Source organism: Anas platyrhynchos, chromosome 7 (genome assembly GCF_047663525.1).
Source record: "Anas platyrhynchos isolate ZD024472 breed Pekin duck chromosome 7, IASCAAS_PekinDuck_T2T, whole genome shotgun sequence".
Lineage (NCBI taxonomy): Eukaryota > Metazoa > Chordata > Aves > Anseriformes > Anatidae > Anas > Anas platyrhynchos.
In genome coordinates, this window is record NC_092593.1 from 12621245 (window position 1) to 12643487 (window position 22243).

At 37.5% G+C, this 22243-nt stretch overlaps 1 long non-coding RNA gene across 5 annotated transcripts in view; it reads left to right on the forward strand.

Annotated features, from left to right (window-relative positions):
• The window catches only part of LOC106016406 (uncharacterized), a 74408-nt gene that overhangs the window by 51118 nt on the left and 1047 nt on the right, over nucleotides 1–22243 (forward strand). For 2 of the 5 annotated variants that reach the window (XR_005267246.2, XR_002401110.4), the window contains exon 4: nucleotides 16740–17881. This is a non-coding gene — a long non-coding RNA (uncharacterized lncRNA). The other 3 variants (XR_001189114.5, XR_011810559.1, XR_011810558.1) reach the window with 3 other exon arrangements.

Consider the following 22243-nt stretch of genomic DNA (forward strand, 5'->3'; position numbering starts at 1 on the left):
TTATCTACAGCCACTTGGGCATATAAGCCTTGCCTGTGATTGCTACCTGCGTCAGTAGTACATAAAAGATAGAATTCCCAGCTTTGAGTATGTTACTAACCAGTGCAGCGGGGGAGGAAAAAAAGGAAAAAAAGAAAAAAAAAAAGATTGATCTGCTGCAATTCATTACAGCTCTTGAATCACTTGCCAGCATCGCATGTGTGCCAGCAAAGAGGCTCATGCAGGCTGCTGATCTTGAGTGCTCCACCAGGCTCTGCCCAGCAGGTGATGGTGCATCCACCCCAGCCGGGGGTGTGACTTTGGCTGGCACAGCGCAGTGCCCTACAGACAGTACCCTGTGACCTTTAGGTTAAATGTAAGTTAAATTCACACCTGGAAAGGGCTGTTTGAGCCTGTTAAAAGGCTAATGCACATACTCTAGCATACTCTAGCTGTCAGCTCTGCTTAATCAGTCTCATACCAGCCCTAGGTTTCAGTGACATAAAGCATTCAGCAAATAGAATGCTAATGTGGAAAGAAGAGTTCTCTATGAATCTATCTATAGCTTCTCTAGCATTGCTGAGTTGAAAGCTCAGTGCATTCAACATCTGAGTGTCATATAAGGCATTAGAGTTAGTGAGCAAAACAATTACTATCCACAGTCACACACCGCATATACGGAGAGCGTACATTCCCTGTGGCAAGGACCTTGTGTACTTTTATGTTTTCTACCACACCAGATGCACACACGGTTCTTGATAAATATTTAAATAACAACACAAGCAGTAGCTCTGCTTTGATTTCATACGAGGCACGCTTGTTCCACTAGATATTTTCAGGGACGAGAAGCTTATAAGGATGCTTGTTGTTCTGTGTGATAGCAGCAGGATTTTGTTTGGTTATGTGTGCATGAATAGCCTAAGGAGTTTGCAAATGTATTTGATTTGCATTGAGTGAAGAACCTTAGAAACAGCTGTGATGAACAATGAGAAGAAGTACAAATTAGTGTAGCAAGTAATCAGTTGGTGTGTAGCTCTCTTATTAAAGCAACAACATACTGGTCTTCAAAACTAGATGGCCTTATTTAGTTTCCATATGATGGTGAATGCATGATCTGAGATCAGAAATTGGAGATAACATTTTGTTGGTTGCAAACTGCAGCTTCCAGTTCCACAGCATCCATTTTTCATCCCAGAAAGGATTTTAACGATGTTTTTTTGGCAGCCAGGTCTACCTCCTGGTACTATGAAGACATCTGCATACAGTCTGCATTTGCTTGATTTATTCACAAACATCTGGATGGCTGACACACTTCTATCTCTCATTGCAGAATGAGGTGTAGACAATCCATTTTCCCAGTGGGAAATTAAAGATAACTCTAGCCCAGCCTCCAGAGTATTTATTTACAAGTATTTATTGACTGTTCTCTTTGGCCTTTCTGAAGCTGACTAATGATTAAATAGGGGCCTCTAACACATCCTGGGAAATGCTGATTGAAAATGGTGGATCAGTGATTATATTGAACATGGATAAAAAAAATAGTCATATATCACTGGGGTTTAATCTCCTTTATAGCAAGCAGAGCATATTGATCAGAATCAAAATGCTTAAAGTTAGGTACACCTTAAATGACAGTATTGGCACCTAGACATGCATCAATAAGGCTATTTTAATGTGTCTTATATTATTCTGTCTAAATTATTTCATTGGCTCTTCTATCATCCTTCTAAAAACCCATTGATTTCTTATTTTCTGTTATTGTTGTTTTATGCCAGGATGCTCTTTGTTGTATTTGCAATGATGTTGCAGTTTTCTGATGCTGTTGGAACCTCACTGAAATTGTTATTTGTTAAGTTACAATTCCTGGGAATAAATGCATAGTTTTTTTAATTTACTAACTATCTAATATCTTTTTGTTTTCAGTCATTGTGTCTTTAGACCTGTGGTGCAGTTGACAAAGTCTTAACTGGATGTTCCAAATTATTCTTATATTGCAAAAACAAAGCAAAACAAAATAACAACAACAACAACAACAACAACAACAATAATAATAATAATAATAAAGTCAAGGATGCTTCTTCCTGTTTTTAGAGCAATGAGAGAGAGAGAGAGAAAAGTCCTTTCATGCTATTTTCTATATTCTTTTTTTTTTTTTTTTTTCTTGGTGAATAACTTGGTTTAAAAGGTAAAGACTTTAAATTTTCTTTCTTATCATTCTTTGCTCTAACTAACATCAAGAAAATGGTAGGAAAACATTATTTTGGATAATTTCAAGCAGCCATGAATGTTAACTAAGTATAAATGCAAAGGGGCTATTTCAGTAGATGGTCACCTGCAATACAAGACAATCCAACTACTGGAAAGGACAACAACCAATTTTGTGCTGTGTGTCTTCCTTTTCTTCAGAGTAAATGGCCTTACAAATGTTACCAAAATTTCAGTCTCTGGAAAATGTCTCCAAGGCATCACACAGTAGCTGGAAAAGTACTGAAATTGTCTGTTGTGATTGTATGAGCAACAACTTCTTGCCCTTCAGGGTCATTCATAGTAGAAATGGGCTGGCTGAATAGACAGTTCATCTATTTGTTGGCATATTTATACTTAATTTAATAGATCTATTTAACAGATCTGTTTAATAGATGCATTTAATAGATCCATTTCATAACAAAAGCTAGCCCATTGTATGTTTGTTTGTTTGTTTGTTTGTTTGTTTTAATTTATGTTGGTTTCTTGTTGTTGTTTGATTGGTTTTGGGTGTTGGTCAGATGGTGAAAAACAGAATTGTTCTCTCATCTGGTTTGTTTCATTTGACAGTCCCTTTGTAGATCAGTCTTCAAAGTAACCATGTCCAGATCTTAAGGAACGTACCCTGCAAATACAGTTCCTAATAGCTAATTTATGATAGCCTGCTTGACGACATAGAAAAACATCTTTTGCACATAGGCTACATTGCTAAGTTTCTATACAGTTATGTGAAGGGACTATGCATTACTAATATTGTAATAAGGCTTGAAGAAGAAAAAACTTCCCAACTCTCATTTTTACAATGAGAAGTGTGGTTCACAGTTCACCATTTAATACTCAAATAACTGGAATCTTCTGTTTTTTCTTTTCCTCTCTGGGATGCTTACAGCTGGTTGTAGATATAAACTACTGTTTATTAGGCTGATATTACAATTGACTTGCTAATTCTTCATCAGATCAGATGGTAATTTGTTTGCGTTGTGACAGGATGGCAATGAGCTGATGTGACATGTATGATGTTATATCTTACAGAAAACTAGAACTGTTTGGATGTGAATTAAGTTCCAGTGTCACTTACAATCTGTTCCAGAGCTGCTTTCTTTGAAGAGAAAAAAGAGTATTCACACTTCTACCGTCTGTGCCATGTAACTGAATTTACGTAGAATACTTCAGGTCATATGAAACAAGAATTTTGGCAGTCAGGAACATATGTTCCTTAAATAGTCCATCAAAGTCAGAATGCTAACATGACTTGCTGTTTGCTGCCGCTGTTTTTTCCTGAAAATCACCCTTTCATACAGACTCTGACAATTCTGACGAAATTGGAGGGAAGCACAGATCCTGTATCAAGCTTGATTTTAATCCATGTTTCTTTAATCTGTGAGACAAATCATGCTATATTCTTAAGTACTGTCTTCTAAATTAAACATTTGCCAAGATGTTCTACTAAGATACTCCATGATGGTAAATGGATGAAATGGACATGAAAATCTCTGGGATTGCCATTGTAATAGGATAAACTGTTTTACATGTCATCCATAAAGACATTAATGCATTACATTTTGTATTGGATTCACCCATGAACACTCAATTATTTGCACTGTAATTTTTTTTTTTTTTTTTTTTTTTGTCATGTGTTGTCTATTAATATAACCTCTTGCCTCTTGTTATGGCTGCAAAGCCGACAAGGCCATAAACTATTAAGAGGCACTCACTTTGCATACTCGTGACTCTCCATTAATACAAATCACTGCAGGCTGTATGAACATGCCTCTACAATCAGACCTGATGTCAGTCTATCCTCATTATTTGCTTTCTCTGGGTCACTCTGGACATGTCAGCAGGGGTTTTCTGAACTAGACAGTCTCAACTATCACCTGTTAGTACGTTCCCATGCTAACATAGCTCTGTCACTGCTGGTCCAACAGAGAAGGACCATTATATTCTGCAGTTTGATCTCCTTTAAGCAGTTTCATTCAATGTACTATACTCCTCAGCTGTGGTCTGACTTGTGTCACCAGCAGCCCTTCTCCTCAAAATACTGTTATCAACGTGGGAATACTACACAAGTATTGTTATCACTGCTCTGTACAAGTACATCAAGGTTTTCAATCTGTATATGCTCTTGCTTAGGCAGATTTTGAAAGCTTTGAGTCTTACCAGAAGATGTGGACCATGGGCACCGGACTTTCTATATATGTGAAGAAATACCCTCAAATTCTGCCAGGAGAGGTTTAGACTGGATATCAAGAAGAATTTCTTAATGGAAAAGGTAGTTAGGCTTTGGTACAGGCTGCCCAGGAAAGTGGTATAGTTGTGATCCCTGGAGGTATTTAAGGGACTTGCAGATGTGGCACTTAGGGACATGGCTTTGTTGTGGACTTGGTAGTGTTAGGTTAATGGTTGGACTTGATGATCTTAAGGATCTTTTCCAGCCTCAATATTTCCTGTGATACTCTGTCCACTGTCTGGCAAAGAAGTCGAGAGTACTTAAGGATAATTCCTATGAACTGGAGACAATTGAACTCCAGGGAAAGACTCCTAGTGCATTAACCTTTGGATCGTATCCCTACTTAAGCCTAGTTGAAGAAATGATCACCAAAGCTTTTCTGCTGTCAAAATGCATCGAGGATCATTTGTCACATTGCCATTCTCGGTAGGTTTTGTTCAAAAGGAGAAGAAAAATCAGTCTGTCTAAATTGTCCTTGGGGAGAAGCTTGAAGACAGACTTCAGCCATCTAGGTAGGAAGTGGAGGAAAGATTCGTATTTATCAAGACAGCTCAGAGTATTTGCTATTCTCTACTACTTGAAGATGTAGACTAAGTAATCAAAGATTTTAAGGCCCAAAGAATTTATTTTGACCCCACCTTTCTTATAATACAGGTAATATAGTCATCTACATGTTTAACATGACAACTATTTCTTGAGCTTCGCAGATGTGGATTTGTCAGAATGGGAGATAAAAGGAAAATAAACTCTTTCTAACCTTCTTAGCCCTATTATCAGAACGTCAGATGTAAGTGTCTTCCTCTGTTACATGAGTACTTCATTTACTGATGAAGGGTTTCTCTGCCTTTGGCTATCCAGTCCTCTGTATTTCACTTTACATTCTTGTGTATCTTTTCCATTTTTGCAAATGGGAAGAAATAAAAATGCATGGTGACTCTATAAAATTTGCATACTATACATACTGTAATTTCTCCAAACGTGACATATTATCAGCATGTGTAAGTTATTTATTTGCAAAAGATGTGAGATGAGTTCTAGAGCAATCTACATTGCTAGGAAATAACTCCCTCTTTGAACACACCAGCTGCCTCCCTTTTTCACTGGGGTGTTTGCATCATGTTACCGCCTGACATCATTTGCCCTGGAGGCTCCAGGAAGGAATAGAAAGGTTGCCATGTTAATTAGAGAAGAGCGATAAAAACTGATGTTTTATTTATTTTCTTGAAGAGGGATTTGTGTGTCTTATCCTGTTTTATGATAATATTTTATGATGATTTTTTTGAAGTTTAGTTTAGAATCAGTTCCCCTGAGGAACAAGTAACACGGCAAGTTGCAGAGACCTTCAGTGCTTGAGATTTCTCATTAAAATTAACCCACCCCTGACTGCAGTTAACAAAGAGTCATCATATCCTTAAAAACTTAACTTTTCTTCTGATGAAGAAATAGGTATATTCAAACATATAAACTATTTAAGCATTTATCTTTAAAGGATTACACTGGGATTAAACCTGCTAGTTTAGAAACACTGCAAAAAACTGAAGGTTGCAGCAATTTATGACAAGAAAGGAACAAGAAGGCAAAAAGCATGAAGTTATCCAGGTCATGAATATTGATTCATGATCTGGACACTTTCATGGATCTGGGCATATGTGGCTCCTTTGCCTGGTAGGAATAGAAAGCAAGCATCACCATTCATGCAAAGTGGACCTTAGAGTAACTACTGAGTGTTGACAAGACTCATGGAGTCTGGTGTCACACTGCTACAATTACAAGGACTTATGTTTGAATGGGGTCAGGATAGATCTGGGCATAAGAGTGCCCTAAAGGGGCACAAACAGGTCTCCTCTTGGAACAGAGCTAGACTTGGCCTAGAGGGGCCTAGTAAGCCAGTGATAAAGACAAAGAAGAACAGTTATGTTTTCCTTGGCCTCAGATTTGCCATAGTTCACTCTTAGGATTCAGAGGTAACACTAAGTTGTCAGATATAATGAAATTGTTGTTGGAAACTGAAATTGTCCCAGAGGAATCAATGGGTTAAAAATCAAAAGGTAAAGACCTGACTTTTATAAGCATTTTGGTTTAAATATCCATTTGGTCTAAATAACTTGAATAAACCAATCACAGCTGCAGCCTTGCTATTTGTATTCTAGAAGACCCTAAAATATCCAACCATGAACGAGGTCCCATTTTTCTAGATACTTTGTATAATTCACTAAGAAGAGATGCCTTCCATAAGCATTTATAATCCAAAAGAGAGCTTAGGTGAGAAAAAAAATAAAAAATATATTAAAAAAATACCCAGTAAAAGAAAGACCGTTTAGTGCAGACTAACTTTAGGCATATGTTACAATCAATTACCATTCAACAAGCCACTTAAGTATTTATCTCACTGGATTTAATGATTAGCTCATCATCTATTTGGGGCAAACACAGTGTTTTACACTTGTATAAACTGTTTACCTCAGCAGGATTCTGGTTCTTGATTGTGGCTACTTGAAGCAATTCAGTATGAATGACAACAATGATCATAATGGTTCTCATTAACAAAGGGTCACATGCTGCAGAAAATACCTCTGAAAAACATCTTTCGTTTTCCAATTGTTTTGTACAGTTTCTTGTGGTTTCTTGTGAAAAACTCCTGTGTTTACCTTTGAGCTTTTTGCTCTGGCTGTGATTTTAAGTGTCTGTTTTTATGCAAATTGAAGATTATTGACAATTTTTCAGTGTTTGTCTTATGCTGATTGCATTAGCAGCGTGCCTTCTATATTTGCAGTCTTGCTGCTAATAATGTTACAGATCATATAATGACGCTAATAAGGAAAGCAACTGTGTCACTTTCATTGTCTATAACACCAATGTGCATGGATGAATAGAAGCTGCTGTGATAATTTTGGAAGGGCTCAACAGCCCATCGTGTGTGGGAGGTTTAACCCATCACGTGTGGCAGCTTTTTTGCAATAGTCTAGCACTCTTCCATTGTCTAGCACTAAGTCCATTGCTTAATGAGAAAAAAGAAGAATGAATTTCCTCAGGGTCTATCTTTAGATTCTATTAAACCCATTATTTGGATAGAAGAAAATTAGTCAGTCCAAAGAAAATGGTATAAAGACACAGATTTTGCTCTAATTGTCACAGATTTGAACAGTGTGTTCTTGCCAAAAAAATTAAATGCATCACTTTACAAAGCTGTTTGTGCAGCATGTGAATTATTTAGAATAAGTTTCATTATGGTGATTAATATGCATGACACTGCATCACAATATGAAACCTATCAAGCCTAGATTGTTTATTTTATTGTTGTTGTTCTTCTGATGGCATGCAATTTAAGAGCAAAACCACCCCCTCTCAATAAGATTTCAGTGTCTTTTCATAGGCTCAATCTCAGTTCATATTTCCAAGATGTGATCATGTTTTTGAAATGTTAATTTATACGCATAACACCTTTGTTACATACACTTCATGATGGGTTTATAGTACACATGTAAACTAATTTTCTCATAGTTAGACTTCTGAGCTTTTACAAGTTCAACACTACAGTTTCCTTTAAAGACCTTCAATTAACACTGGCTCAGGACATGTACTCATAGAGTTGTGACTTGCGTTCCCTTCTGAACAACCCTTACTCCAAATGAAAGGCAAATTGAATTGGAACTGCCTGGTTTTACTTTTTTTTTTTCCTACAAACTTTGCAATGCTGTAAATTTTATGAAAACCTTGGCACTGATGCATATATGCAGCCTTTTGAGAAACTAGGCAAGAATCCAAAGTATGCTGTAAAGCATAAAAAACAGGGAGTTTCTGGTTGCTTTAGGTTTCATTTTAAATATTTCTGTGCATTTTTGATTAAAAATATCTCAATAGAACTATACCATGAGAAACTCCCTGTCAGTCTTAACTTCCCTAGATCTAATCTAGCTAGTCTTCACTGAAGCTTTGTCATATCTTACTGTAACTGAAGTCATTAATTGAGATGAAAAAAAAATAAATTAAAAGGACTGTAAGGTGCATAAGAAACTGGAATGCAAGGAAGGAATAATATTAGGCTGAGGTGAGCTGATATCCTCAAACTCCCATCTCGTTTAATACTTTCTATTGCACTAGTTGTTATGACTAACAGGGTAAATAACGCTTTTGAAACGTGTTAACATTTCAAAGGTAGATAGGATGCCAATAAAGACGGAGGATTCAAGTACTAAAGAGAATTTGCTGAGTGACCTTGAGGTCCTGGAGTAATGGAAACAGAAGGTCATGCATGCCGGAACTAATACAGAATATTGAGCACTGTCAATATTTAGCACTACGAGGGAAGGAAAATGACCTGAATGTTTTGATCAAGCTTGGTGTGACTATATAACACCTATAGAAAGAAGTAAATATGGCAGTAACATATCTTAGGCAAAGTATTTGAAATAGAAAGAACAAAGCATTAACAATCCTGTGTAAAGCCTGTACAGTTTTTATTCCCTGTATATTTCTGTTCATATGTACTAAAGAAGAATTAATTTGAATGGAAATATATACATAGATCAGATGAGGAACTGGAAACCTTCTCATATAGAAGAATGAAAGATTTTGGCTTTTTTCACCTAGTAAGCTCAAGACTATGACTTCTTTCTGTAAATTCCTCAGGAGATGGAACCTGCAGGAAGGATATGAAATAAAGGGCAAGGTGGACAAAGAAGTATGTATAAATGAATTCAGGATGGAAATCAGAATAAAAACACTCATTTTTAGAGTTATGATAGTGTGTCCTGTACTGAATGATGAGAAACCTGCCCATGTAAACATAGATAAATACAGAGCTACATTAATGGAGGGAATTACTCAAGATAGCAACTGATAATGGGACTTTGGCAGCCTGTGATAGACCTGATGGCTCAGCTGAATCCTGTCTAGCCTTACACGTCTCTCTCCTTAGCTGTGTCATGCTGTGAATATGACTTGCTCTTGTAGACTTTCACATCAACAATCAAAGTGAGATGTGAAAAGGGATGCTTCTGTTATAGACTCATACCTTCTAAAATTTTGTAGTTCTAAAGTAAATCAGAAGAATCAGAAGAAATGGAGAAAACTCCAAGTTTCTATATACATTATAAGTCTAGTTGACAGGGAAAACTATAAGTTACAGATAAATTATAAAGATATATATATGTATATATATTGGTCAAGTGATTAGATTTTTGCTCAAACAAACAAACAAACAAACAAACAAAAAACAAAAAACCAAAACACAAATAAACATCTAATTCCGCTATAGGCCAAAAGACATTGAAGTTACTCAATACACATATAGAAATGAGAGAACTGGCACTGCCTAATATATTGTCTATAAATGACGCCCCATCTTTCAGGGTTGTAGTGTCCTTTAGGTCACTGTGTGTTCAAATGGGGAAGATCACACTGCATGGTAGTACAGGTGTAATACAGCTGTATTTCTTTTCCTCTACAGCACAGTTAAGCTCTGGCACATGTCCACCAACATACAAGAAAGGTGAACTGCCAGAGTGTTGTGACTCAGTAGAAATATCTAGTGTCAAATCTTGTAAGTCTAAATAATACAGAACATATTAGAGGCTAATAAACAGCCATTAACCACCCAGCTTTCAGATTTACCAATTACCACACTGTTCTAGGCCATGGACCTGCTTGCTGTTGCTGACAACATTGCATTAATGAATCTCAAGTCGTAACCTCCTTGAATTCATGAATAACAATTTGACTCCATGTAACTTGATTACTATGAAATGGAAACTTTAGTTGAGTCTAAACATTGGTTATGAGGTTGAGATGGGAGAAAGACAACCCTACTCCATCACTGGTAATTTAAACTCATATAAAACCAAGCACCTGTCACGGTGATAAATGGGTTTTCTTGTTATCTTGCTGTCGGTATCATTTCCCAGTCAGATTCTGATCAAACACCCAGACAACGCTGTGGAAACTAAGGTACAATTGTCTTAATTTTATTTTTCTTCCAGGGAAATAGGTAAAGGTCACAAGATGCTTATAAATATGATTGATTTCATTTTCTTTAAGTCATTCCCAGAACACAGATTAATTTCCTTGTATATGCAAGTGTAAGATTTTATAGTCATCATAGAAGAGAGCACCTTTCATTGTTTACGGTCTCCAAGCTTAAGGCACAGCCATCTCAAATCAGGAGATGTCACAATAGGTTACATTTTTCAAGTTCCTTTTCATAGGATAGGGTCAAAATAAATCAATTTTTTAATTTGTTTTACTTTAGATCAGTGCGTCAAAATTTTGAGGGTGTCTTCAGCAACTATAATATGAACAAGTTCCTTTCTTACTATGCCAATGTGTCTTGTGTCCAGTTGTGCTGTATTTTTTTCTATATTTGAATATTCTTAAAAATTACTCTTTGGTTTAAACCTTTTGGTTCTAGGCCTAAGTAGAAAGTTTTCTACTTTCTAAGTAGAAAAGACTGAGAAAGGAAGACATATAAAATAAAAATAAAACATTACACTTGGAAGAATTATCTTTCTTGTAATAAACAAGATGTCTGAATAGACAATCACTGTGACCATTTCTGAATGTAGAAGCTATGTACAAGCTGTCACTTGGTATCAGTATGAATGAAGATAACTGTTTCTCATCCTGACCTATCTGACAGGTTTAACATTAGCTCCATAACACTACAATGTATTTTCATTCTTTTACAGCTTTGGTGCCATGCATTCAACATGATTATAGTGAACTTTCATTCTCTTTTCTGAGTGAACTTTCATTCTCAAAGTCTTTGGACTTTGGACATAAAATATAAATTTGAATGTTATGGATTTTATTATCAGTGTAACAGAATAACTTGTGAACATAGGTTGAACTCTCTAGAGATTACAGTAGTACTGCTGCTTTCTTTTAAGATGTAGCTGAAGAAGGAGATGTTAATGATGATTTCCTCTTCTTTACAAAAAATCTGAAGTAAGCAGAACACTCAGATTCTTTCAATCCCTGCCTCCACTGGATGTTGTTCCACACCTCTTCTCTGAAACATGTAGCAGACTATGGTCTGAACTTCCCTTTCTGAAGCTGTCTCCTTGTAAAGGAAAATACTTATATTAATGGATCATACAACAGGAGATGAGAGAGAGAGGGATCCTGTATGTGAATTAACAGGTCTCTCTCATTCTGGGAGAAAGGAAAGATGGTTTTAGAAGATACTTTACAATTGCTTTTGTATTTTAACTGGTGGGGTAAAAGAGATAACTGTCCTGAGAGAAGAGAATAGAAATGCTCTTTTAAAAGGGGAAAGAGGGTTGTTTGTGTACTGCCAATAAAGTAATTTAACAGTCTATTCCTTTCCTCTGGAGGGGAAGAGCCCAAACTTGATGGAGTGCAGCCAGCCTTAGCCACTTTCTGTCCTTGCCTTCCAACAACACCACATTCTGCAGTAGTCTGTGTGAGCAGGAGGCAGCTGGAGAGAAGTCAGAAGAGGAGATGGGGATGTGCAGAGATAACACAATAACTGTCAAAATATTTCACTGTAGAACTTCTCCAAGAAATGGGAATTTGAGTTGTGTCAAAGATAGAGAATTGAAGCCATTTCTTGAGTGAACCCTCATCTGCTAAGTTGCTGTATATACAGGGCAAGTATGAGATACCTCCCCATCCGCATAGGCTTGGAAAGAAAGGAATGAGAAGTGCTAGGCTCTTTGAAAAAAAGAGCCTCTAAGCCAGCCTTTCAGGAGCATGTTTCAGGTTTCAGTCCAACAGCAAATGGATGGAAGATGTCTTTTTCTTCTGTCGTATTCCCTACCTATTAGGTCTAAGCTGTTCCTTCTCAATTTTCTTTGCCTGCTTTGCCTGCATTCAAACATCTGAATTTTCCTCTAGTCCTGGACAGGGTTTCAAGACCAGATTTCTATTACATAGATATTATAGCACTACTCATTAGGTCGTTAATGAGATCTTTTACTTATGTAAGACCTATGTGATTTATGAGGTTGTGTAAGTCAACACAAAGAATAAAAATCATTATGCTGTTAGCTGTTTCCTCAGGTTACCCTTTCTTTTGTGTCAAATGCCCAGGCAAGACAGTCCATAATAACTGTGGCTCTTTGGGATGCAGAAATGGAACTTGGCTGGAAATGTGTGAAGGTTTGCTTTTAGTTAAGTTGAATGTCATCCTCCCTTTGAAGAAGACAAAGAAGACAAGGAAGGAAAGCACAATTTATCCACTGTATTGACATTTGGGTTTGGAAAGTACAAAAATATGTGAGCTGCACATGCTATTAATATTAATAATGTTAAAAAAAAAAAATCCCTCACAAGGGCTTTGTGTTAATCTTACATGATTCAAATCTTGGTTGCATAATGAAGATCTTACATATTTAATAAGCAAATTGAAGTAGGCCCAAATGAGTGAACAACACAGCACTGTAAAAAGAAACAGGGAGGAGGGAATTCTTGTCAGATGAGGTTGCTGGAAAAAAAAAAAAAAAAAAAAAAAAAAAACCCACTGATCTACTGACATTTTTATGTCTCCCATCAAATGTCATTGTGAATTGAAAATGGAATGTCTGAAAATAAAAGCAGCAGTAAGTTTCTATATAACCTGATGAATGTACCTCCATTGTTTCCATGAAATTATATTAAAAAGGTCATTGCTCTATGTATGAAAATACCATGGCAGTTGTTCTATTGCTCTTTCAATTTGGAATAAGCACTTGAATGTCATCAAAGAGAAATAGCTGATATTCTGTAATTAAAAGTAGATTTTGATTTACAGTGGGGAAGAGGATAAGAATGAATGCTTCCATACAGCTGATGTAGACATGCAGCTTATTCAGGAATAAAAGAAACTCTCTGAAGGATGAAGGGAAAATATGATTAAATTAAAATGTCTGGGGTATGAAAATGTGTATGCGAAAGGAACTGAAAAATTCCCCCTTCTTGTGGTATTCTACAAGCAAGTCCTTTGGGTAAAGTCTTTTCCATAGCAACAGATAAAACCTTTATGAGGTGCAAAGTTTTGCTGAGAAAATGAAGGTTTTCTATTCCAGTTCAGTTGATGCTTAAAATGAAATTAAGTCTGGTGTGAGTATTTAGTAAAATATCATCATTTTAAAGATGCATTTTTTAAGACTATAACAGTGAAGAGTCTGGGATAGTTGTAGGGTATATATGTATATAAGGTATATATGAAAGCTGTATTTTACTGCTGGAGATAAAAAGCAGAAATCAGAACACAAATGAGCAGTGACTTCATTTACCCTTCACTCTGCCCACAGTTCTGTCACTGGCTCTGTCTCTTCCATGTCTCATTAGGTTTGATATCTGCTTTACCATCTTCCCCTTTAGCCTTTCCATGATGTCTTTTATGTCCCTCTATATTTTTCACATTTTTAAGAATAGTTAGATGGAAGTATAGTGATAGTTCTTGGCCAAGGGTGTAACATTTCTTCCTACTTTTGCTGGCTCAGTTCCTCATTTTGTGTTAAATCTTTTCCTACCTAACATTGTATTCTCTATTTCTCCAATGTAAAATCAGAGATCCAGACATCCCCTCTTCTCTTGTACTTGATTTTATTTTTCAGACACCGGCAGTGCTCTATGGTACTTGCTCCTTCAATGAGCTTTTGCTTCCATTCAAGGTGAGGGTCCCGATGATTTTTTGTAGGATTCAAGCATTTTCTCAATAGTGCCTCTGTAGATAGATTGAAATTTTCTTGTTCTGGGCATAGGAGCATATAAAGGCTCCTAAGAGCAGAGACAGAGGTATTTGTTATGTCATCATCCTTTTTACTGAAGGACTCTGGCTCTTCACAAGATACAGGCAACTATCTCAGAGGATTAGGGTGAATCGTAAGAGGATCCTCTGATTGTCTGACAGTCCTGTGAGCTTCCTGGCATTTATACTCTTGGAATTTAGTCTGTGTCAATTATACCTGCAGATGGAACATTTCATCCAACTATGCCAAAATACCAAATATGCCAAATATGCCAAAAAGGTTTTATCTTGCCTTTTTTGTCTTCACCTTCAGGAGCATCAGAGTTAAGTTTGTGAATAGAAAATGCCTGTGCTGTAAATTGCTGAACACTTAAACAAATGCCCCCTCCCCTTTCTGTGTTTTCTACCCTAGGCTGTGTAGTTATTTCTCCTCTTTCGCTCCTTTTTTATTCCTCTTTTTATGAGGGATCTGTCCTGACATTGTGGAACTGGGACTGCAAGATTCGAATGACAATGTGTGAAATGGAAACCTCTGTCTATCACTTTGCAATCAGCACTCTGCAACACTCTTTCTTGGCTGCTATCAAGTCCCTGAGTTATGCTTTTATCAGCTGGTTTGCTTTTTTTTTCTTTCTTTCTTTTTTTCTTTCTTTCTTTCTTTATTTATTTATTTTTTTTTTCATCAACTCAGTCCTAGAGTGCTTTTTGAGAGCTGGCAGCTCAGATGAGCTGCCTCTCCCTTGACTCTGTTTTGAACACAAACGTTCAAGGTCTCAGAAGCATGGAATTAAAGAATGCATTGAAATGGGGCTCAGAAGTCATGCTCATGTTCTTGCTCTGTGTCTGCAGACGGTTGTGTTTTGTTCAATTTTCATAGGACCAAGGAACCTTGCCATTCACTGTCTGTGGTTACAAATGAACTCTGGAGAGAACAGGGTAAAGTAACAGTGCTTGTAGATCACATAATCACCCTGCTCCTCAGCATCGCCTCGTGACTGTGGCTGTGGCTGCAGTGCTATTCTGTCACTGAACTGGTTCATGGGATACTTAGACTGACATGTAGACAGAATCATAACGCAGGAAGGAGAGTCCACCTAAAAAGTACCCAAAGCTTGAAATTTGTGTAAAATAAAATGACAAAAAAAAAAAAAAAAAAAAAAAAGATAAAAAAAAAAGATTCTAAAGAAAATCTTTCAGCCACTCTAATTCAAGACATTTCTTCCTTGTAAGTGCAAAATATGCTATACTTTACACTCTTCTTTCTGAAAACCTTGGGGTGTGTGATTAAACTTACTTTCTAGGATAATTTTGGTATTAAAGTACCTATTCTACTGCCTGTGGCACTTTATTCAAGAAGAGGAAGCAGAAAGGAAAGTGAAAGCAAAATCAATTAAGTGGGGAAAAATCAGTTCTTTCTTTAGAAAGCCATTTTTAAAATTAATTCTCACACGAATTATTTGCATCTAGTTGGCTTGTAGCAGCAGGGAAGGTAATGATGGTGTTTCCTGGCTCTTACTGTGCTGCTGGTTCAGTTCAGACAAATGCAGTATGTTGCTTACTCTGCTTATACACACATGACCACCACACTTCCAGAAGTGTGAATTGCTTTTGTCTGACATGTTTGCATATTAATTTATATTGTTAAATATATATTTTTTGTGTATTAATAATTTATTCTTTTCCCAAGCAGTTACTGTGGTTCCCAGGCACTCTGCATGTATTACAGCACCATTGAACTTTTAGTAATGGAACAGACTCACATGTGCCAGATGCTTTCCCATGTGACATGCTACAAAGCTGCATTTTGTGTTCAGTGCCGGTTTGAATGAATTGAAATTCACTCATGTCCCAGTGAAAATTTGTGTCACATGAGTGAAAAGTCATGTCCCAGGAAATTTTACATTTTAGTCTTCTCAGACAGTGTCCAACTGACCATTTGTCTATACTCACAGCCAGGGCAGTCTCTTTTATCCTTTGAAGCTTATTCTTGTTGACTAGAAGGTCTGGGGGTGATGCTGGAGGATGTTGCACCATCTGCTCTGCTGTGTGACACACCAGACAAGGTAAGTGGTTAGGAAGGTGAGACTCCATCGCAGTGACATTTCCTCACACCTCTCCTTGGCAAACCACAGCTAGATCAGGGCTATATTCAAAATGTTGCTGACTTTCATACAGCTTCAACTAGTAATTGAATGTTTCGTTCAGTAGGGTCTCATTCTACTGAACAAAATAAATCAAATAAGTTGTAAGTTTGCTACCTACTTCAGGTGGGTAAATGCTCTGGTTCTTTCTCTTCCATTCAGAAATGAATAGGGGAGGGAAAAAATAAAGTTTACTGTAGATACAATCACAGAGACTTTAGATTTCCTGAATGTGTCATTTGTTAGGCTGCCTGGTAAAAGGTATATGCACCATAGTGATTTTCTCTCAACCTTGGCTTCCTTGCATACGGAGGACCCCCTGTGTGTGTTACCTCTGCAGCAGAGGATTTGATTTATCTCCTTTATGTAGATGATTGGGGTCTAACCTTGCTCTTTCCGTTTCTCTCTGAAGGTCAGAGCCCTGAAAAAGGGTCTTTTTTCCTCCTTTCTGCAGGCAATTCGTGGAACTGAGGGAAGCAAAATACAGCATCAGCAGGTGTGCATTCATTGAAAATGTCAAGACTACTCAAAAGCTTGCTCTCTTTAGCAATTAGTGGCCCTGCATGTCAAACAAAGAATCAACCACTTAATCTTCTGCCTTTCTTCACATTATGTTCAGTCTTTGAAGGTTTAGGAAACAAGACACCCATCACAAAAACATGGCCCAAAACGTGTTCAAGTGAGGCATCTCATAAAATCCAAGGCCTGCTAGAAAATTGAGCTCACAGGTGAACAACAAAAATGATAATCTCTGAAAGTTCAGGCTCCAAACTACTGCTGTTGCTATTTTCAAATTCCTTGAAGTGATTTGCAAGCCACTTGGGCAAGTGGAACTACTGTTACGTCCTTTTCAAAGATGGAAAACTGAGTCATGGGGAGATGAATTGAGTGAAGATCGGCTGTGCCTGGGCTCACTACACTGACCAAGGTCTCTTCTGGGTGCCACCTTGCACCCTCTGGCCCTATAGAGAGCCAAACAGTTGCAAGGTTTCCTGTCTAAGGCCAAGCAAATGTTCTGTGGAAGTACCAGGATGTGAACTCAGGTATTTCCATTCTCAGGATATTGCTTTTATTTTTGTTTTCCCCCTATGTGCATCCTCCAAGGCTCTATCAAGCAAAAAGGTAGTAATCCATTACAGACTACTGTTATAACTAATAGCCAAAGTGCTCCCCTTACTTTTGGTCTTTATTCATTCATACCACACAGGTAGTGTATACACAGTGGTTACCAGAACATCTCTTTTAGCAGTGTTTGGTGCTTAGCAAGCTCTGAGCAAAGCACAGCACTGACCAAGATGTCCAGAAACGTGCAGACAAATGCAGGATGTCCTATGGTGCTTGCCCTTCTGTGAGGTATGGCTGACATCGCTTGTGAAATATCTTCAGTTTACTCAGTTATCCAAAAATACAGTCTATCTCTTTGTGTAATACCTGCTAGTTCATTAATTTTATGCTATTAAGTATAGCTAACTGTAGAGCTTTGGATTTTGGCATTTGTGTCTCAACAGGAGAAGAACTGTATGCTACTGTCTTTATATTTTTATTTAAAATTCTCTAAGCAATGGTTTATTTTGAGTGATGTTTTAATGTTTTGTGTTCCAGATGAATTCTTTGCGAGAATCAGAGAATGAAGAGATCATCCAAGAAAAAAAAATAAAAAAAAAATAAAGCCAACCAAAAAAACTTAACTCAAGGTGTCAGTCCTTCATTTCAGGTATCCTGAACCCCAAGGTTTGCTAAAACACATGGGCAGGCTAAAATGAGGGAAGTAATTGCTCTTCTTCCTCTGTAGGTCAGACCTTTGGGTCTTTTGGTTTTTGGTTTGTTTGCTTTTACTCCGTATTTTTCAATATTGTTCAGGAAAGTGCAGAAGAAAAGACAGGGTTTATTTAGTGTCTTGGAAGAAAAAAACCTCAGCACTGACAAAACCTGGTATGCTCATGCCAGCTCTCTAACAGCTTGAAAATCAAATTAGGTACAGAATTGTTGGAGACAATGTTTGCTGTCAACAGCCTGGGTGGAAAAAAAAAAAAAAAAAAAAAAAAAAAGGGAGAGAGAGAGAGAAGGAAAAAAAAAAAGTCAACCCCACAACAAAACCAGAAATAGCCTTCCCCAGAAATCTCTGTAAGAGCTGTGCTTTCAAATCCATTTGCAACTCCTCACTCCAGCTCTGGTGTTCCCTTTTGCCAGGTGGCTAGATCTGAAACAACGGCTGCAAAACAATGTTTTAAAAAGTCATTTGAAAGGGAGCTTGAGAGATTACATGCCAGCTGGAAAGCATGACAGCAAGAAATATCTGAACCTGCTTTGCCAGTGATGAGGAAACCTCCAGAGCCACTTTAGATTGAGCTCACTGGGGTGGAGGAAGGGGATTTAATCTTAGACTTTCCCAGTGCAATGGCATGCACTGGTCAGTACAGCCCTGCATTGAAGCTACCCTGCCTGTGGACATATTCCTTGAATGTATGAAAAGATGAGGTGGGTCAGATTTACAAAACAAACAAACAAACAAAAAACAACAACAAAAAATCTAACCCAGTCTCTGACTGCGGCCATAAGTAAATGCCTAAGGCAGATGAAGAACAGTGCAAGGATATACAGCACTTTTCCCAAGTGATCTCCATGATGGCAGCTCTTTTAAGCCTGGAGATTCTGTTATCCACATGTGATTTCTACTTCTTTATATTCGTCAGTGTATTTTGTGAATGGATCCAATCTATTACTGAACACATAAACTATTAACATCTGTTAAAGATTTTAGCAACAAGTTCTAGAAGACTTCTACACCCCATGGGGCCCCAAATCCCTTTATTCTCTTTGTTTTGAACTTGATATGCTTCATGTAGCTTCATATGGCATACCTTAATTTTGGTACTGGTGAAGAAATGGACAGTCAGTTCCCAGTGTCTCCATGCTCCTCCTGTTTCCATGATGTTTCTTCATCTGAAGGATTTTCTACTCATCTGCTAAGCATTATGGCTTCTCTCTTAACATTTTCCAGTTTGATATATCTTTGAAAATACAAGGTAGGAAGGGCTATTATACTGCACAATGCACGCTCCTAGGTCTGTAGCATCATTTCTACTTTTCCCAGGGCCTTTTCAGCCTAGTTGTCTTCCCTCTTCTGCAGTCCATGTTCTCTTTAACAGCATAGCAGCTCACACCATATGTGCTGTAGAGCTTGTGCTGACTTTGTTGTGAGATGAAAGGGACTACTAGCTGTTAGCCAGCCTGGTAAATCCTCTGGTGTCCCCTGAATAGGTTTGGAGTTAATTTCTGTTGTCACTGTCAAGTCACGACAAAGTGAAGGTATGTTGGGCTAAAAATCTGAGCCAATGTGGCACCTCCTTTACATGTAGTTTGAGGTACTTGTTTTGTTGGTCTGTCCATGTCCAGTCCCAACTTGAAGAGACATCACCACAAACAGAAATTACCTGTGGGGGAAAAAGCTCATATGCATTACAGTTTGCACAGGCTTTATCATTTCACTTGTGCCTGAGCCCTGTGTGCCAGTTTGTGGCATATTACTGCTACAGTTGTGTGGTTGTCAACATTAAAGCTTGAGTCTGGCCCATAGCAGCAGGTAAATTTGCAAGTACAATTTTTCAACTTTTTTTTGTCAACTTATAACTTGTCCTTTTTTTTCCCTCCCCAATATAACTAAGCTGACTTGTCACGTTAGGCTGCTTTTGTTTCATTTCTAAGCTGAAAAAGTAATCTTGCCAATGTATGGTTACTACTTCCCAGCTGGCATGTAATGCAGATATTTGGAATCAACTCAGATCTTGGATTTTTGTCTTGCTTCAGTAGAAAGGTAAACACCAAAAAATAAAAAATAAAATAAAATCTAGGGAATTATTTAAAATCAAGCAATGGCTTAGGAAAAAATATTTGTAAAACTTTATCTTGCCTTCTTAAAATTTACTGGGCATGATTTCCATAAGCTACTTCTTACTAACCGGAGAGGATGTAAAGACATGAAACTTTAAAATATGGACAAATTTTATGTTGTCAAACACTCTCAACATTCTCTCTCTTTTCATTGTATCATATTAAATGGAAAGCAATTGTTTTGATCTCTGATTGAAAAAAAAATCATCACAGTGTGCATCTTGTTTTTGTGATAGTACTTAATGCCTAGCAGGGAATCATGTTGAGGGTTTTCAAATGTCTCTCAGCCAGACACTAAACAAAAAAAGTTAGAAGTCAGGCAAGAATGGTCTCAATGAGCTGAAGGTGAGGAAAAGTTTCTAGGGAGGAGGTTGATAAGACTATAGAAGAATATTGAATTTTATGTTGTGGGTCATTTAAAATTTGACAGTACAATATATCCATTGGAACACAAACTTGTGTTGGACTTGAGGGGTAGATTAAATACTCTGGTTGGCCTTGGAGATGAGATTTTTTCAAAAGCAGTTAATCTACTCTTCCTATTTAAATGGTAATAGTGTATGGTCAGTATTCAGTGCACTTTGAATATCCCAGATTTTGTCTATGGTTTTAAAAACTGGATCTTCAGTTCTTTACTAAAAGAAAATACCCTCTGTCTCAAAGACATTTTTTTCTGAAGTTAAATGTGTTGATATACACCAGGTTGCAAATATACATATTTTTTGTTTGTTTTGGTTTTGGTTTGGTTTGGTTTTGGCTTTAGTATCTGGAAACCCTTCACAGAATCTGATGTTTTCATAGAATCGTCTAGATTTGAAAAGACTCATCAGGATCACCAAAGGATCACCAGGTCACCAGGTCTAACCATCAGCCTGACCTATCAAGTTGCATCACTAAACCATGTCACTTAGTGTTACATCCTCATATCTCTTAAATACCTCCAGGGATGTGGACTCCACCACTTCCACCAGAAGCCCTTTCCAGTGCTTGACCACCTTCTCTGTGAATAAATTCTTCTTAATACACAATATAAACTATCACTGATGAAACTTCAGTTAGTTTCCTTGCGTCATATCACTTATCACCAGAGAAAAGAGACTGACAACCTCCTTGCTGCAACCTTCTTTCTTGTATTTGTAGAGAACAATGAGGTCTCCCCTCCGTCTCATCTTCAGCCTCAGTCTAAACAACCCCAAGTCCCTCAGTCACTCCTTGTATGTCTTGTTTTCTAGTCCCTTCACCAGCTTTGTTACTCTTTGCACAGCAGCAACATCTTGAATCACTGCTGAACCTCTTCTAAGGTTCCTGAAGGGGACTCTTGGTGGATTAACTCTCTAAATAAGATTCTCATAACAAATCTATCACTCCTTTGCTGCATCCCTGCCCTTGTAAAGCGTTGTGGTTTTTGACAGTGGGAAAAAAATTCTTACTTTAGAAACATCCCAATTTGATCAGCATTGGCAAGGGGAAACAGAGGCTTACCTAATTTGATTTATTTTTGAAAAACAGATGGGAACCATCAGCACCAGTCCATGCTGGATCCAGGCATTGCCACATACAATACAGGTACAAAGTCAAATGCACATTGTGGATTACCAGGATAACCCTGGCAAGTTCTCTGGCATGCAATTGTCCTGCTTGATCTAAACATGCAGTATGAGCTACTTGTAACCACTGTAACTGTAAGACAACTTTGGTGGGAGTAAGAGGTTGGACTATATCCTTCCAGAGGTCCCTTCTTGCCCAGGTTTCCTATAACTATGATTCTGAAAGTGAGAGTCTCTTCAATCATACCCTCAGATTGTGTAATATTTTACTGAAATTGTTGTAGATCTATAAATCTGAAACCACCAAAGGCTAGCTCTGGTGATTAACTCCTGAAACTGCTAAAAGTAGGGCACAGTCAAGGCCCTGTTAAGGTTTGAGGCACAACTTGGCTTTGTCTGAAAATACCTTCCAGATTCATTCCAGTCCTGGGAGGCTTTACCACCTTAAAGGTGGATCCCAATATTTCCACACTTCTCCATGTTTTTTCTCTTGAATGGAAGTACTGAAAGATTTCCTGTA